At 38.3% G+C, this 14,694-nt stretch overlaps 1 pseudogene; it reads left to right on the top strand.

Moving 5' to 3' along the window:
- The window catches only part of LOC123789639 (olfactory receptor 2A5-like), a 31,867-nt pseudogene extending 28,354 nt beyond the window's left edge, over positions 1–3,513 (top strand).
- The last annotated feature ends 11,181 nt before the right edge of the window (positions 3,514–14,694 follow it).

Genomic DNA, 14,694 nt, shown 5'->3' with positions numbered 1-14,694 from the left:
TCCCCCTGCTTGTGTTCCCTCTCTCACTGGCTGTCTCTTTCCTGTCGAATAAATAAATAAAATCTTTAAAAAAAAACAAACAAACCAATAGGCAGAAACAAAGTGAGAACTGTGTACCTTTTGGTCTTAAACAATACGTAAAAAGATGTCTAGGAAGAAAGTCCTGGATAGTTGGTGTTGGGATAACTACATCCACATGGAGTCATTTGGGCAGTATGAGACCCAGGCAAATGTGCCAGTTGTAATCAGCTCCCTGAGATTAGAGGGTAGGTGGCTCTCAGCTGTAAGTAAAGGACAGAGTTAACCCAGTAAACAAGAAGTTACCGACATTCTAGTCAGATTATTCTTAAGCTTTGTGAAGTCTCACTTTCCAGTAACTATTCTTACTCTTTCTCGGTATTTAATAAAAAGATGAGAGAATGAACCAAAGGAAGTACATTTTATACCAGGTTGGACTAAATCATATAAAAACTTGAGAGTCAGCATGATAGAAACTGAAAAGCTGAAGTGGGACAACTTCATAGAAAAGGTGAATTTGGGCTTAGAGTCATGATTATGACAGATTCTTTCCCTCTGATTTCTTCTGGTGATGATATGTCTGGCTTTTTTTTTTTCTTGCTTATTTGATTTTTAGGCAGAAGATGACAGAGAGAGATTTGACTGAGAACTTCCATGTCTAAGAAATAATAAAAAATACACAAAATTTGTAAATTTAGTCAGCTGCACACAATTTATATTGCATACAATGTTGATAGAAGGTAATCTATTAAATCAGTTAAAATAAAAAAATAGTATGCAGCTGTCAAAATACATTGTAGAAAAATAATTTGTCATGGAAAATGTACATGAAATGATTCTAAAAGAAATAGTACTGTTCAATTAATTTTTTATGATATATGAAATATATGTACAGTAAGTAATGAAACACTATAGGCAAATTATTAACAATGATCACCTTTGGCTATGTTTCACAGTATTATTGAATTTCATGTTTTCCTGAAATACTTTTGAAAATTTGTTGTCAAGATCACATGGGAGGTAGGTAGGCACCTCTTCATTCACAGAGTGAACCAGACTATTGAAACTAATCCGTGAATCTGAAGTTACCAAGTCTGTGAGTATCTAAATGTAAAGAAAAACAAAAAAATTAAGCAAGATTGTAAGATTCTGGGATTATAACTATCCTTTTGCCCAAAATAAACTGCATAGTATCGAGATCATTTTCTTTAATCTTAATATTTATCAAATAAAATAGATTTGGCTCTCCAAAGGAAGTCTGTAAAGGTGTATTAGGATTAAACAAATAATTCATTATCCCCTTAACAGTTTGTGTGCCAGATTATATGCTCTACCAATTAAATGAGGCTATTAGAAATCTGACAACAATCATGATAAAAATGTTGTTAGTGACCTAATAAAATCAGATATTTTTTTGAAAATATGATTCTTCACTAAAAGGAACTAGACCTTTTTTGTGAAATAACTGATTTCTAGCTGAGTGGGAAATGTACAAGATGAGGCTATAACAACTTAGTAAACCAGAAGTAAGAAAGTGTTTTAAATTCTGTTGTAATTTTACAGTGGAGATAACCTGGAGACACCACCTTAACCAAGAGAGCTACATTAGAATCACCAATATTGGGACAAATTAACATTAACTGTGTATTAATGGAAGCCATTAAGAAGACTCTTTTATATCCTATCAGAAATGTATACTTTGAACTAAAAAATGAGCAATCGATGGAAAACCCAAATCAAAAGGCATATAAAATTAGTCTATACTCTTCAAAAATATCATTTTTAAGGTAAAGTCTGAGTGATTATTTCAGATTAGAGGAGATAAAATACATGATATTGGATTACATCTTGGACCAGAGGGGCAGAAAATGCTGTGTCTAGAATAGAGAACCATGTTAATGTTATATCTCCTGATTTTGGTTAATTATCCTGAGACTAGATAGTGAATGTACTGTATGGTGACTAACATAATATAATAAAAAAACATTAAAAAAAAAGAGTTTAGGGACAAATTGACATTGTGGCTGCACTTTAATCTCATGTGATTCAGGAAAAAAAAGTGTATATAGAGAAAGAAATGATAAACTTTAAAGCAATTTGGTAGGGGCACGTGGGTGGCTCAGTCGGTTAAAAGTCTGCCTTCCGCTCAGGCTGTGATCTCAGCGGGGAGCCTGCGTCTCCTTCTCCCTCTGCTGCTCCCCCTGCTTGTGCTCTCTCACTCTCTGTCAAATAAACAAATCTTAAAAAAAAAAAAAGTTGGTAAAATGTATATAGTAATATTGTTTTAATTTTTGGATACTGATCTGAAAGTTTGAATTACTTCAGAACAAAAATTTTAAACTAAAAAATTGAGAGAAAAAGTCAAGTAGGGACAAGCGTACAAGCTTCCTCTGAGTTCATTTTGAGGTAAATAACTTCAATTTTCATTGATATCCAGCTCTGACCTTTCTATCCCACTTCAGTCCATTGTAAACTACCATCAAGGAATGGGGGCAACCAATTATGGGTCACAGAATTCATCCTAGTGGGATTCCAGCTCAGTGAAGACGTTGGAGTGCTCCTCTCTGTATCTTCTGTTACATTTATTCAACCTGCTGGCAAATGGCATGATCTTGGGACTCATTTGGCTAGACCTCAGACTGCACACCCCCATGTATTTCTTCCTTTTTCATTGGCTATCATTGACACATGCTATGCTTCCAGCAATTTGCCCAATATGCTGGAAAACCTAGTGAAACACACAAAAAACCCTATCTCCTTTATCTCCTGCACTACCCAGATAATTTTGCTTGTGACGTTTGCTGGAGTAGAGTGCCTGATTTTGGTAGTGATGGCCGAGGACCCGTTTGTGGAGATCTACCATCCACTCCAATACGCCGTCGTCATGCACTGCAGAGAGTGCATTGTCCTGGTCATCGCTACCTGGGCATGTGGGTTTTCCTGGCCCTAGTGTGTCTAGTTCTCTTTCTAAAATTGGCATTCTGTGGGTCCCAGGATGTGAACCACTTCTGTGAAATCCTCAAAGTGGCCTGTAGTGATGCGTGGATCAATGAAGTTTTTGTCTTTACTGGTACTGCGTTTATCTCAGTTGGGCCCCTTTCCCTGATATTGGTCTCCTACATGCATATCGTCTGGGCCATCCTGAAGATCCGGACAGAGGGGTGCAGAAAAGCCTTTTCCACCTTCTCCTCTCACTTCTGTGTTTGGATTCTACTTTGGCATAGCTGTAATGGTTTATTTGTTTCCAGACGATAGCCAATGTGAAGAGGAGCAGAAAATCCTTACCCTGTTCTACACCCTCTTCCATCATTGCTGAATCCCCTCATTAATAGTCTGAGGAATGCTCAGGGCAATATAAAGGAGGGTAGAATTTTGCATCAGGGAACTTTTCTCCTTAACAGATGTGATTGGTGGTGCAATAAGACACTAGGAAATTCCCCCAAGAAGAGGCATGATTTGATGATGAGAATTACCAGAGGTACATTAGCCAGGTAGCAAAATAGAAATCCCTGGGCCCTCGTTCTTCCATGGAGGCAATAATCTATAGATCGAATTGCCATCGTGAAAACAACAGTTAAGAGTCTGCAGCACCCAGACACGCACAAAGCCAAGAAGAGATACGGTGAAGTGATCAAGCCAATCTATGGCATTTTTCCTGCCCTCGTCACTCCCCGTCCCTGACCCAGTGTGGTACGCTCAGATTCCTAACTCTGCTTTCCCTCTGGAGGGAAGGAGATGAGTGGACCATGGGTGTTACGTTCCGGCTTTCCGGGGATGGCCTGAGGAATTGGTTTCCATCTGGCGTGATCTAGAGCCCTGATGGGAATGGCAGTTTGGAGGTCATGTGGGGGCCGCTGAGAAACAAGGCAAACATTCCAGTTTACCGCCAGTAGGGATATTGTAGCACCTCGGACAAACACCAGGGAGAGCAAGTGTTGATAGGCTCCAGAGAGCAAACCTCCTTAACTGAGAAAATACGTGCACCAGCTCAGAGAAGCTACGTCCCCACTAAAGGTTGGAGAGATCCCCAGAAGCTCTAGCAGGACAGATTGCCCAAGATCCTACACTTCGTGAAGCCAGTAAGGACTAGGAGATGCGGCTGTTTTACCAAAAGCCCAAATTTCAACTAAAATTCACAAGATGTGCAAAGAAACCAGGAAACCATGGGCCAGAGGAACAAAATTCACCTCCCAAAACCACCACTAAAGAAATGCAAATTTACGAATTACCCGACAAAGAATCCAATATAGTTATTCTAAAGATAGAAGCTCAATGATATAAAAGAGAATTGCATAAACGACAAATCAAGGACAGTGTTACATGAACGAAATGCAAATATCACCAAGAGATAAAAACGGAAAAGAACAGAACAAACTCTGGAGCTGAAGAATACAGTAACGGAAGTGAAAGATTCACCAAGAGACTCAAAGGCAGAAATTAGAAACTAGCCGGAGAGGGATGAAAACAAATCACAACAGACCAAGCTGGGATGTTACAGAAGCAATACTAAGAGGGCGTTTGTAGTTTAAACGACCACGTTAAAATAGAACAAGGGTTGCGAATCAGCAGCCCTAATCTATACTTCAAAGGACTAGAAAAAGAAAATTCGAATCCTGAATTAGCAGAAGGAAGGAAATAATAAAGATTAGGGGAGAGGTGAATAAACTAGAGAATAGAAGAACCCTCAGTAGAAGAAGAAAATGAAAATACAAATTGGTTTTCTGAAAAATTCAACAATATTAGCAAGCACTTAGCAAGCTGACAGCAAAAAACGATACCTAGAATAGTCAGAGTTATGGAAACAAATAGAATAGAGGTTACGGGGCCTGGGGGAGGGAGGAATGGGGAGTTATTATTTAATGGGGACAGAGTATCCATTTGGGATGAGAGAGTTCTAGAGACGGATGCTGGTGATGGTGATGATACGCGATGTGAATAATTTAATGCCACTGAACTGTACATTTAAAAATCATTAAAATTTTATGTACTTTTTCCACAATAAAATATTAAATGCTTCAGTTGATAACTACACAAAAACCTGTCTTTATTGATTGTATCACCATAAGGAAAGGTGCTCCATCTGGCTTCATAAAACCATAATTTTAATAAAGATAATACTGAAGAGCAATATGTTTCTATCTCACCATTTGTGAGGACAGTGAAATAAACAATGAAGAAACTCTGAATTCTGTTTGAAATAATATCCAAGTAAAATGATGAAAAGTTGGGGAAATCTTTAATTCAAATGGAATTATATAAACAATTTTAAGATATATTTCAAGTTATGATAAAGTCAATGGAAGACCATTTGAAAATGTTTAAATGGGCCTGGAAGCTAAGACTTTGAGCACTGATTTATTTATTTTTTTATAGTAATTTTTTATTATGGTAGTCCCCATACAGTACATCCCTAGTTTTTGATGTAATGTTCCATGATTCATTAGTTGCGTATAACACCCAGTGCACCATGCAATATGTGCCCTCCTTACTACCCATCACCGGCCTTGCCCAGTCCCCCACCCCCCTGAGTTAATGTTAGCATTTATTTCTGGCTTATGGTAATCGTCAGTGTGGTAAGATTGGCTCACCTGTAGAGATTCTTGGATAAATTTTCCTACCAATATTTTTAGTGCTTGAATCAATTCATCTTAAAATGGTTTGGGGTGACACCAAGAGATGTGAGATAAGTTTGAAATAACTAACAGCACTTACCTTTCGTGGTGGTAAAAAGCCGTCTGGGTTTGCGAAACCAGAGGGAGCAATACTGAGACTAATGTTGTGGTAGAAAGTGCGTTTTTCTGTAGACACGAGCTAAGCACTTCCTTTAGTTTTGAAAGCTTTCTCTTTATTAAGGACTTTGACCTGAATAACAGATTTAATTTGATGTTCAATTGTTTGCTAGATAAGTCATTAATGTCCTATTTAAAAATTAATGGCTTTATTTTTAGGGCAGTTTTTGGTTTACACAAAAATCCAGCGCTAAGTTGAGATTCCATATACTCCCTCATCCCTCCCCGCACAGCTTTCCTATTTGTAACGTCTTGCATTATATGTGGTACATTTGTTATAGTTGATGGGCCAATATTGGTATATTTTTTACTTACTGAAGTCCACAGTTTACATTAGCATTCACTCTGTGTTGTACATGCCATGAGTTTTGACAACCGTATAATGACATGTATCCACCATTACAGGATCCTACACACTAGTTCCCCTGCTCTACCAATCGGCTGTGTTCTACCTATTTATATACTTTTCGTCTCTCTGCCCAAACCCCTGGCAACCACTGATCCTTTATTTTTTTTAAGTTTTTATTTAAATTCCAGTTACTTAACATACACTGTAACAGTAGCTTCGGGTGTAGAATGTAGAGATTCAGCCCGTTCCGTACACCTGGTGCTTATCCCAGCAAGTGCACCACAGGACCCCATCACCTATTTCACCCATCCCCCATCCACCCCCCCTCTGGTAACTATGAGTTCTCTATAGTTAAGAGTCTGTTTCTTGGTCTGCCTTTCTCTTTTTTTTCCCCCTCATTTGTTTTGTTTCTTAAATTCTACATGAGTGAAACCATATGGTATTTGTCTTTCTCTGACTTATTTCGCTTAATACTCTCTAGCTCCATCCACATTATTGTGAATGGCAAGATTTCATTCTTTTTTGATAGCTGAGTGATATTCCATTGTGCGTGTATGTGTGTGTGTGTGTGTGTGTGTGTGTGTACACGTACCACATCTTAATCCATTTATCAGCTGATGGACACTTGGGCTGTTTCCATGATTGGGCGATTGTAGGTAATGGTGCTATAAACATCGGGGTGCACGTATCACTCTGAATCAGTATTTTTGTATCCTTTGGGTAAATACCTAGTAATGCAATTGCTGGGTCATAGGGTAGTTCTATTTTTAGCTTTTTGAGGAATCTCCTTACTGTTTTCCAGAGTGGCTAGACCAGTTTGCAGTCCCACCAACAGTCGAAGAGGGTTCCCCTTTCTCCACATCCTCATCAACAGCTGTTGTTTCCAGTGTTGTTGATTTTAGCCATTCTGACAGCTGTGAGGTTGTAGTTTCGATTTGTATTTCCCTGATGATCAGCATCTTTTCATGTGTCTTTTGACCATCTGTGTGTCTTCCTTGGAAAATGTCAATTTTGTCTTCTGACTACTTAATTGGATTATTCATTTTGGGGGTGCTGAGTTTGATAAGTTCTTTATAGGTTTTGGATACTAACCCTTTATCAGACATGTCATTTGCAAATATCTTCTCCCATTCAATATGTTGCCTTTTAGTGTTGATTATTTCCTTCACTGTGTAAAAGCTTTTTATTTTGATGAAGTCCCAATAGTTTATTTTTGCTTTTGTTTCCCTTGCCCCAGGAGACATATCTAGAAGGAAGTTGCTATGGCCAGTGTCAAAGAGGTTGCTGTTTGTTCTCCTCTAGGAGTTTCATGGTTTCCTGTATCATTTTTAGGTCTTTAATCCATTTTGAATTTATTTTTGTATATGATATAAAAAAAACAAAGTGGTCCAGTTTCATTCTTTTGCATGTTCCTGTCCAGTTTGCCCAACATCATTTGTTGAAGAGACTGTCTTTTTTCCCATTGGATAGTCTTTCCCGCTTTGTTGAAGATTAATTGACCGTATAGTTGTGGGTTCCTTTCTGGGTTTTCTGCTCTGTTCTGTTGATCTATGTGTTTCTTTTTGTTCCAGGATTGTCCTGTCTTGATGACTGCAGCTTTGTAATATAGCTTTAAGTCTGGAATGGTGATGCCTCTGGTTTTCCTTTTCCTTTTCACGGTTGCTTTGGCTATTCAGGGTCTTCTGTGGTTCCATACACATTTTAGGATCGTTTTTTCCAGCTCTGTGAAAAATGCTGGTGGTGTTGTGATAGGGATTGCATTAAATGCATAGATTGCTTTGGGTAGTTCAGACATTTTAGCAATATTTGTTCTTCGGATCCATGAGCATGGAATGTCTTTCCATTTCTTTGTGTCATCTTCAATTTCTTTCATCAGTATTTAATAGTTTCCAGAGTACAGATCTTTCACCTCTTTGGCTAGGTTTATTCACAGGTATTTTACTGTTTTTGGTGCAGTTGTAAATAAGATCAATTCCTTAATTTCTCTTTCCGCAACCACTGATCTTTTTAATATCTCCATAGTTTTGCCTTTTCCAGAATGTCATATAGTTGAAAGCATCAGTATGTAGCCATTTCAGATTGGCTTCTTTCACAAAGAAATATGCTTTTAAGGTTTCTCCATGTTTTTTGTGGATTTATAGGACATTTCTTTTTATTGCTGAATAATATTTCATCGTATGGACATACCACAGCTTGTTTATCTACCTATTAAAAGACATCTTTGGAACTTCTAAGGTTTGATAATTATGAATAAAGTTGCTACAAACATTTATGTACAAGGTTTTTGTGGCCACAAGTTTTCAGCTCCTTTAGATGAATACCGAGGAGCATGACATTCTGTATCAAATGGTAAGAGTATGCTTAGTTTGGTAATCAATCAGCAAACTATGTTCCAAAGTGGCTGTACCATTTTGCAATCCCACCAGCAATGAATGAAAGTTCCTATTGCTCCACATCCTTGCTTGCATTTGGTATCGTCAGGGTTTTGGACCACGGTCATTCTAACAGATGTGCAGTGAGTGGTATCTCACTCTTGTTTTAATATGAAATTCTCTGATGATATATGCTACCGAGGGCTTCCTTGCCATCTGTGTATCTTCCTTGATAAGGAGTTTCTTCATATCTTTTGCTCTTTTTTATTCAATAAACTTTATTTTTAGAGCAATTTTATATTCAGTAAAATCGAGTGGAAGGTATAGAGATAACCTATATACTTCCGGCCTCCACATATGCATAACATTCCCCACCAGAGTGGTACACTTGTTATCGTTGCTAAACCCACATTGGCACATCACTCTCACCCAGATGCATTGTTCACATTAGGGTTCACGCGTAGTGTGCAGACTATGTGTTTGGACAAGCGTATAATTATGTGTATCCACCAGTATAGTATCATACGGAAAAGTTTTACTGCCCTAAAAATTATATGTGCTCTACCCCTTCGTCCCTCCCTCTGCTAGTCCCTGGAAACCACTGATCTTATAACTGCTTCCATAGTTTTGGCTTTTCAGAGTGTCACAGAGTTGAACTCATACAGTCTGTAGGTCTTTTCAGATTGGCTTCTTTCACTAGTGATATACGTTTAAGTTTCCCTTCTATGTTGTCCTTGCTTGATAGTTCGTTTCTTTTTAGTGCAGAATCTTCCATTGTTTGGCTGCACCACTGCTGATTTGTCCATTTGCTTCCTGAAGGGCTTCTTGGTTGCTTTCAAGTTTAGACTGTTGTAAATCTGCTTTAAACATCTGTGTGTGGGTGCCTGTGTAGTTATAAGCTTTCGGATCATTTGGGTGAATACCAAGTAGCGCGTTTGGTAGGTCACATGGGAAAAGAATGCCTAGTTTCGTAGTAAACTATCAAACTGCCGTCCACAGTGGCCGTGCCGTTGTGCATTCTCTCCAGCAGTGAAGGAAAGTTCCTGTTGCCCCACGTCCTGGTCAGTGTTTGGTGGTGTCCGTGTTCTGGATTTTAGACATTTGAATACATGTGTCGTGATATCTTATTGTTTTAGTTTGCATTTCTCTGATGACATATGTTGTGGAGCATTTTTCCATGTGCTTAATTGCCTTCTGTATATCTTCTTTGAAGAGATGTCTGTTAAGGTGTTGGCTCATTTTTAAACTGGGTTGTTCATTTTCTTGTTGAGTTTTGAGTTCTTTGTAAATTTTTGAATCAAGTCGTTTTTCCTGTATGTGCAAAGGTTTTCTCCAGTCTGTGGCTTGGCTTTTCATATTTTTAATAGTGTCTTTCACAGAGCACAACTTTTTAATTTTAGTGAAATGCAGCTTGTTAATTTCTTTTTTAATGACAAAGAGTTTTTGGTTCTCAGTGTGTTCATATTTTTTCTTCTGTGAAGATAGGGCTGATCACTTCCCAGCTCTCTCTAGGCTCAGATAAAAACCAGAAATCACCAATTTCTCTTTGAATTTTTATTGGGGTGCCAGAAGTCAGAAATGGATTTATTTTTATAACAATGCTGAAAATAAAACATGATCATTCCTGTGTTATTTTATTATTACTGCTGAAACATATTACCACAAACTTAGTGGCTTAAAACAACACGCATATATCCTGTAATTCTAAAGGTCCTAAGTCTAAAATGGGTCTGCAGGGTTGTGTTCTCTTTGGAGTCTCTAGGGAACAACTTATTTCCTTGTCCTTTAGATTTTCCAGTCTACCTACATTCTTTGGTTCCATTCTGTGAGCCAGCAGCAAAGCCTGTTCTCTTCCTCTCCGACCTCCTACTTCCCTCTTACAAGGACTCCTCTCCGACTTCCTACTTCCCTCTTACAAGGACTATAACCTGTGGTTATAGTGGTCCCTGTGAATAATGCATGATGATCTCTGCATTTCAAGATCTTTAAATTCCTGGAATTCGGATGTCGACATCTTGGGGGGGGGTGCAATATTCTGTCTACAGATGCCCCAAAGATGCACCTACAAATAATAAAGATGTTAAGCCTCAAAACTTTAACAATGAATTATAAAAAATATATATTATCTCATTTGATTAATATTAACAAATAATTCAAAAAGTTAATGTGCTAGTGTGTCACACTAATTCTCTGTCTCTGATTCATCTGTCTCAACCAACAAGTCACCTCATTTTCCTGTTTTGCATTCTGCTTATAAGCCTATTTGAAAGAACTAATTTGCATGTCTTGCATAATCATGTTTATATCTTATGTGGATGCAACTCTGCTGGGATAAATGAATAACGTGGACACCTTCTAATATGACATGCCCAGCGTAAGAGCACTGGGGCAACAATCCTAGAACTACAAGACAATGAAAACATTTTGAAGATATTTTTGAGATTAGATTCATACAGAGTGTAATCTGAAGAATCGTACAGGAAGAGACAGAAAGAGAAGTCATTCTCTTCTGAGATCATGAGTCATCCCAAGGAAATATGAGTGGGAATTCCGGAAGGATTACAAAACCAGTAAGAGTTCATAAAGATTGAGGAAAGCAGGTGAAGACTTTCTGAGAGATCACTTGAAGAACTTTTGAAAATGAGTGTATCTTCAGTAGTTAGAGCAAAGGATTTAGTATCTGTCCTATTCTTGGTGCTGGTGGTTGAAAGACCGTGGACAGTTTACGTATTTCTCTCACTTCGTGGTCCACATCTATAATGTGGAGATGACATTAAAATGGTATGTGTGATGTATATATCTGAGGTCCTGAAACACAATAAATGCTAAATCAACACCAGTGTCATTGTGATCATCTCACTGCTTTACAGCCCAGTCTGATTCTTCAGTAGATGAAAATATGCACCTTCTTGAAAGGATTTGCTCCTCTTAGACGTGGCAGACCAGGCTCTATAGGCACCCATTTATTAAATATTAAGGAGACACAGATCTTATAAACCACCTTGGGGATAAGAACTTGGAATTAGCAGAACTATTATACATCCAAGTGTTATGTCCTATAAATTGTGATATTTGCCTCAGGTTATATAGCCTTTGAGATGTTCGCTAATCTTTTTGCATTCTGTGAGAATCTATCTGCTCTTGCCCTTCCCAGATATATTTCCTCCAGAGACAAACATAAATGATCCTTGTTTCCATCCAGGGAGAATATTTAGCAAAACTTTTTCCCTTAGGAAATAGGCATATATGTATAATGAGTAAGGCACTCCCCACCCCACCCCCACCCCAGGGAAAATCTAAGTTCCCGAGAGAGTCATGAAAATTGTGTTGAGCTGATCAGAAAATAAGTGCAGAGAACAATAGCTACATTGTTCTCCAACATCGTCAGGAAGTGCGGTAAATATTTTCAACCCTGGGATTTCTCACTTTGGAGACTGCTGGAAGAAGAAATAGGTCTACCCTCTGTGGGACTGCCTCTAAATTGAAGTAGAATGTTCAGGTAACAGCCAGAGCTAACACCACCACATGTGGAAGAAACTTCTTTGCATTGGTAGGTGGTTTAGGATATGGATTATTGCCGTAGGACGAGGAAACAGCAGAAATCACCTGGGCTATGGTGAAAGAAAAATCATATCCTGGTTGTCTGCCTTCCGGAGTCAGAGTTTGTGTTAAGGCAGGTGCAATGGCAAAGAAATTCTCATGGGGAGCTCTTCTTAGCTGGGCTGCAAGCATGGGCATCCTGACTCCATTCGACATCACTGTTCACAGTATCTCCAGCAGTGTGATTGGGGGGGAGGTCAGACTGGGGCTCATGTGAAAATGAGTAGGAGGCAAAGAAAATAAGAGAGAATTTCTGTCTGAACTCAGCCACAGAGATGAAAGGACTTCACACACCTAAATGAAGGTATTGATGCACAGAGATGAAAGGATAAGGTTAGGAATATGTAGCTATGAAGATCTCCGCCAGCGGAATTTTCAGTGTACAATTTCCTACTAATCTCGGTATCGCTAAGTGACTAACAATTAACCTAAAAACAAAAGTTCTAATGAGAGTGTTTATAAGCAATATTTTATTGCCTTTCACGAAGCAATGACGTAGTTAAGGGTGACTTATAGTTATATCTGAGTTATAGTCTCCCAGTTTATCTAGTTATTGTTTTAGATTTATTTGAGGCGGGGGAGGGGGGGAGCAAGAGAATGCAAAAGCATAAGTTGGGGGGAGGGGCAGAGAGAGAAAGAGAGAGAAGCAGACTCTCCACTGAGCAGGGAGCCTGGCTCAGCACCGGGCTGGATCCCAGGACCCTGGGATCGTGACCTGAGCCGAAGGCAGATACTTAACCGACTGAGCCACCCAGGTGCTCCTCTCCCCGTTTATTTTTGAAAGTTACTATATATCATACTATGGTAGCATCTGTCTTTTAGGAAATATTTTTCTGCTCCCAGGGTAGGGATGGATACCAATGCTGCTGGGTTTTCTGAAACTACCATAGGGATGGAGATACATAGTAAAACTCCTTAGCTCGTGAGACATTTTTTAGGGGTTCCTGTGTTGTGCAACGAAAACACACCAGGTGAGGAAGTACTTTTACCATTTATTTTCTTGAACTGACGTACTTTAATCCCAACAGTTGAGAAATTGGTTGTTCAACCATTGAATGTTTTCATGTTTTCTTCTCTCTTCTATTGCTGTAATGACTTTATGTTCTGCGATATCCAAACTTTTATTTTTAGCTTTGGTCAATTTTTTAAAAAATAGTATCGACATAATGGTAACCAAAATGAGAAATAAATGATTTAATAATATAAATAAAAAATAACCACAATTGAAAGAAAGATAGTCTGGAAAGTAAGATTGTGTTGTAGAAGAGGCAAGTGTTCCTAATCAGTGGAAATAGGTTTTTCTTACTTAAATTAACTTTCTAGTTTAGAGATTAAACATATTTTAATTATTGCTGATTGTTTCTAGTAGTGTCTAAAACGATTGATATATTCCTGATGTTTCGTAACCAATTCTGAACTCTAGACAATAATTTTTGCAGCTAAATTTAATACCATGTATCTAATGCCCTGTTACATAGAATCCTCCCTCACTTGATCACATTTATAGCAAATAAAGCGTCTAGGGCACCTGGGTGGCTCAACCAGTTAAGTGTCTGCCTTGGGCTCAGGTCATGATCCCAGGGTCCCGGGATTGAGCCCCGCGTCAGGCTCCCTGCTCAGTAGGGGAGTCTGCTTCTCCCTCTTCCTCTGCCTCTGCTCATGTGCTTTCTCTCACTCACTCTGTCTCTCAAATAAATCTTAAAAACAAAAAACAAAAAACAGTGTCTGTGTGAGCTTTTGCCCACAAAGAGACACTACTCCATCTTAACTGATGCTTCTCTCACATTCATAGTTTAAAAACTGAAAAGGTCTGCCATGCACTGAAACTGTAATTTCAAAGTTACTTTAAGCAGCTCTTCTTCTTTTAATTAATACAAACTTTTCTTCAGATTTCTCCAAACTACAACTGCATATCAGACAAACTATAAAATGCATTTGTTATTTTTTCATAGGTTTGTGATAGTCTAATATAAGAGACCAATTGCAATTTACACTCAGGAAGCAATATATTCTAAACTGATTAGCTGAATTATTATAGTTTTTCAAATAAAATTGTCAAATTATTAACATCTATAACAGTAAAAATTGTCTTTAAAGCAAAAGTCACAACTTTGCAAAAACACAAGATCTACTCCTATTTAGCCCTCGACGTATGTGTTTTTCGTTGAATCTGACATCCATTTAACAAAAGCTTTGGTGTCTTTTCCATAATAATGAACAGGGTGATCACTCAAAAGGACAAAATGATGTATATGATAATACATATTCCCAGGATTCATTTTATGTGGTCAACACAGCATGTGAATTCAATCGAATGGCCTCTGTATCCCTTTTCTCGCTATTTCATCGATTGTGTCTTTAAAAATGACGAGAGATTTATAATGACAGTATAATTATTTTTACTGGTATCTTTGACCAAGACTGCACGTTAACGATCAGCTTATAGAGACTCTTCACTCATAGTAAGTTGGTGCCCAGAACAGCCTGAATCCTCCAAAGCAGTTAGGACCATCTTTACCCAGACTGTTTAAGCCTAGAAACGACGAGCTGCCTACCTGTCTTGTTC

This window comes from Ursus americanus, chromosome 3 (assembly GCF_024610735.1).
Source record: "Ursus americanus isolate L20-20 chromosome 3, mUrsAme1.1.p, whole genome shotgun sequence".
Lineage (NCBI taxonomy): Eukaryota > Metazoa > Chordata > Mammalia > Carnivora > Ursidae > Ursus > Ursus americanus.
The sequence above is the reverse complement of the archived record's forward strand: the minus strand, read 5'-3'. Positions and strand labels throughout refer to the sequence as shown.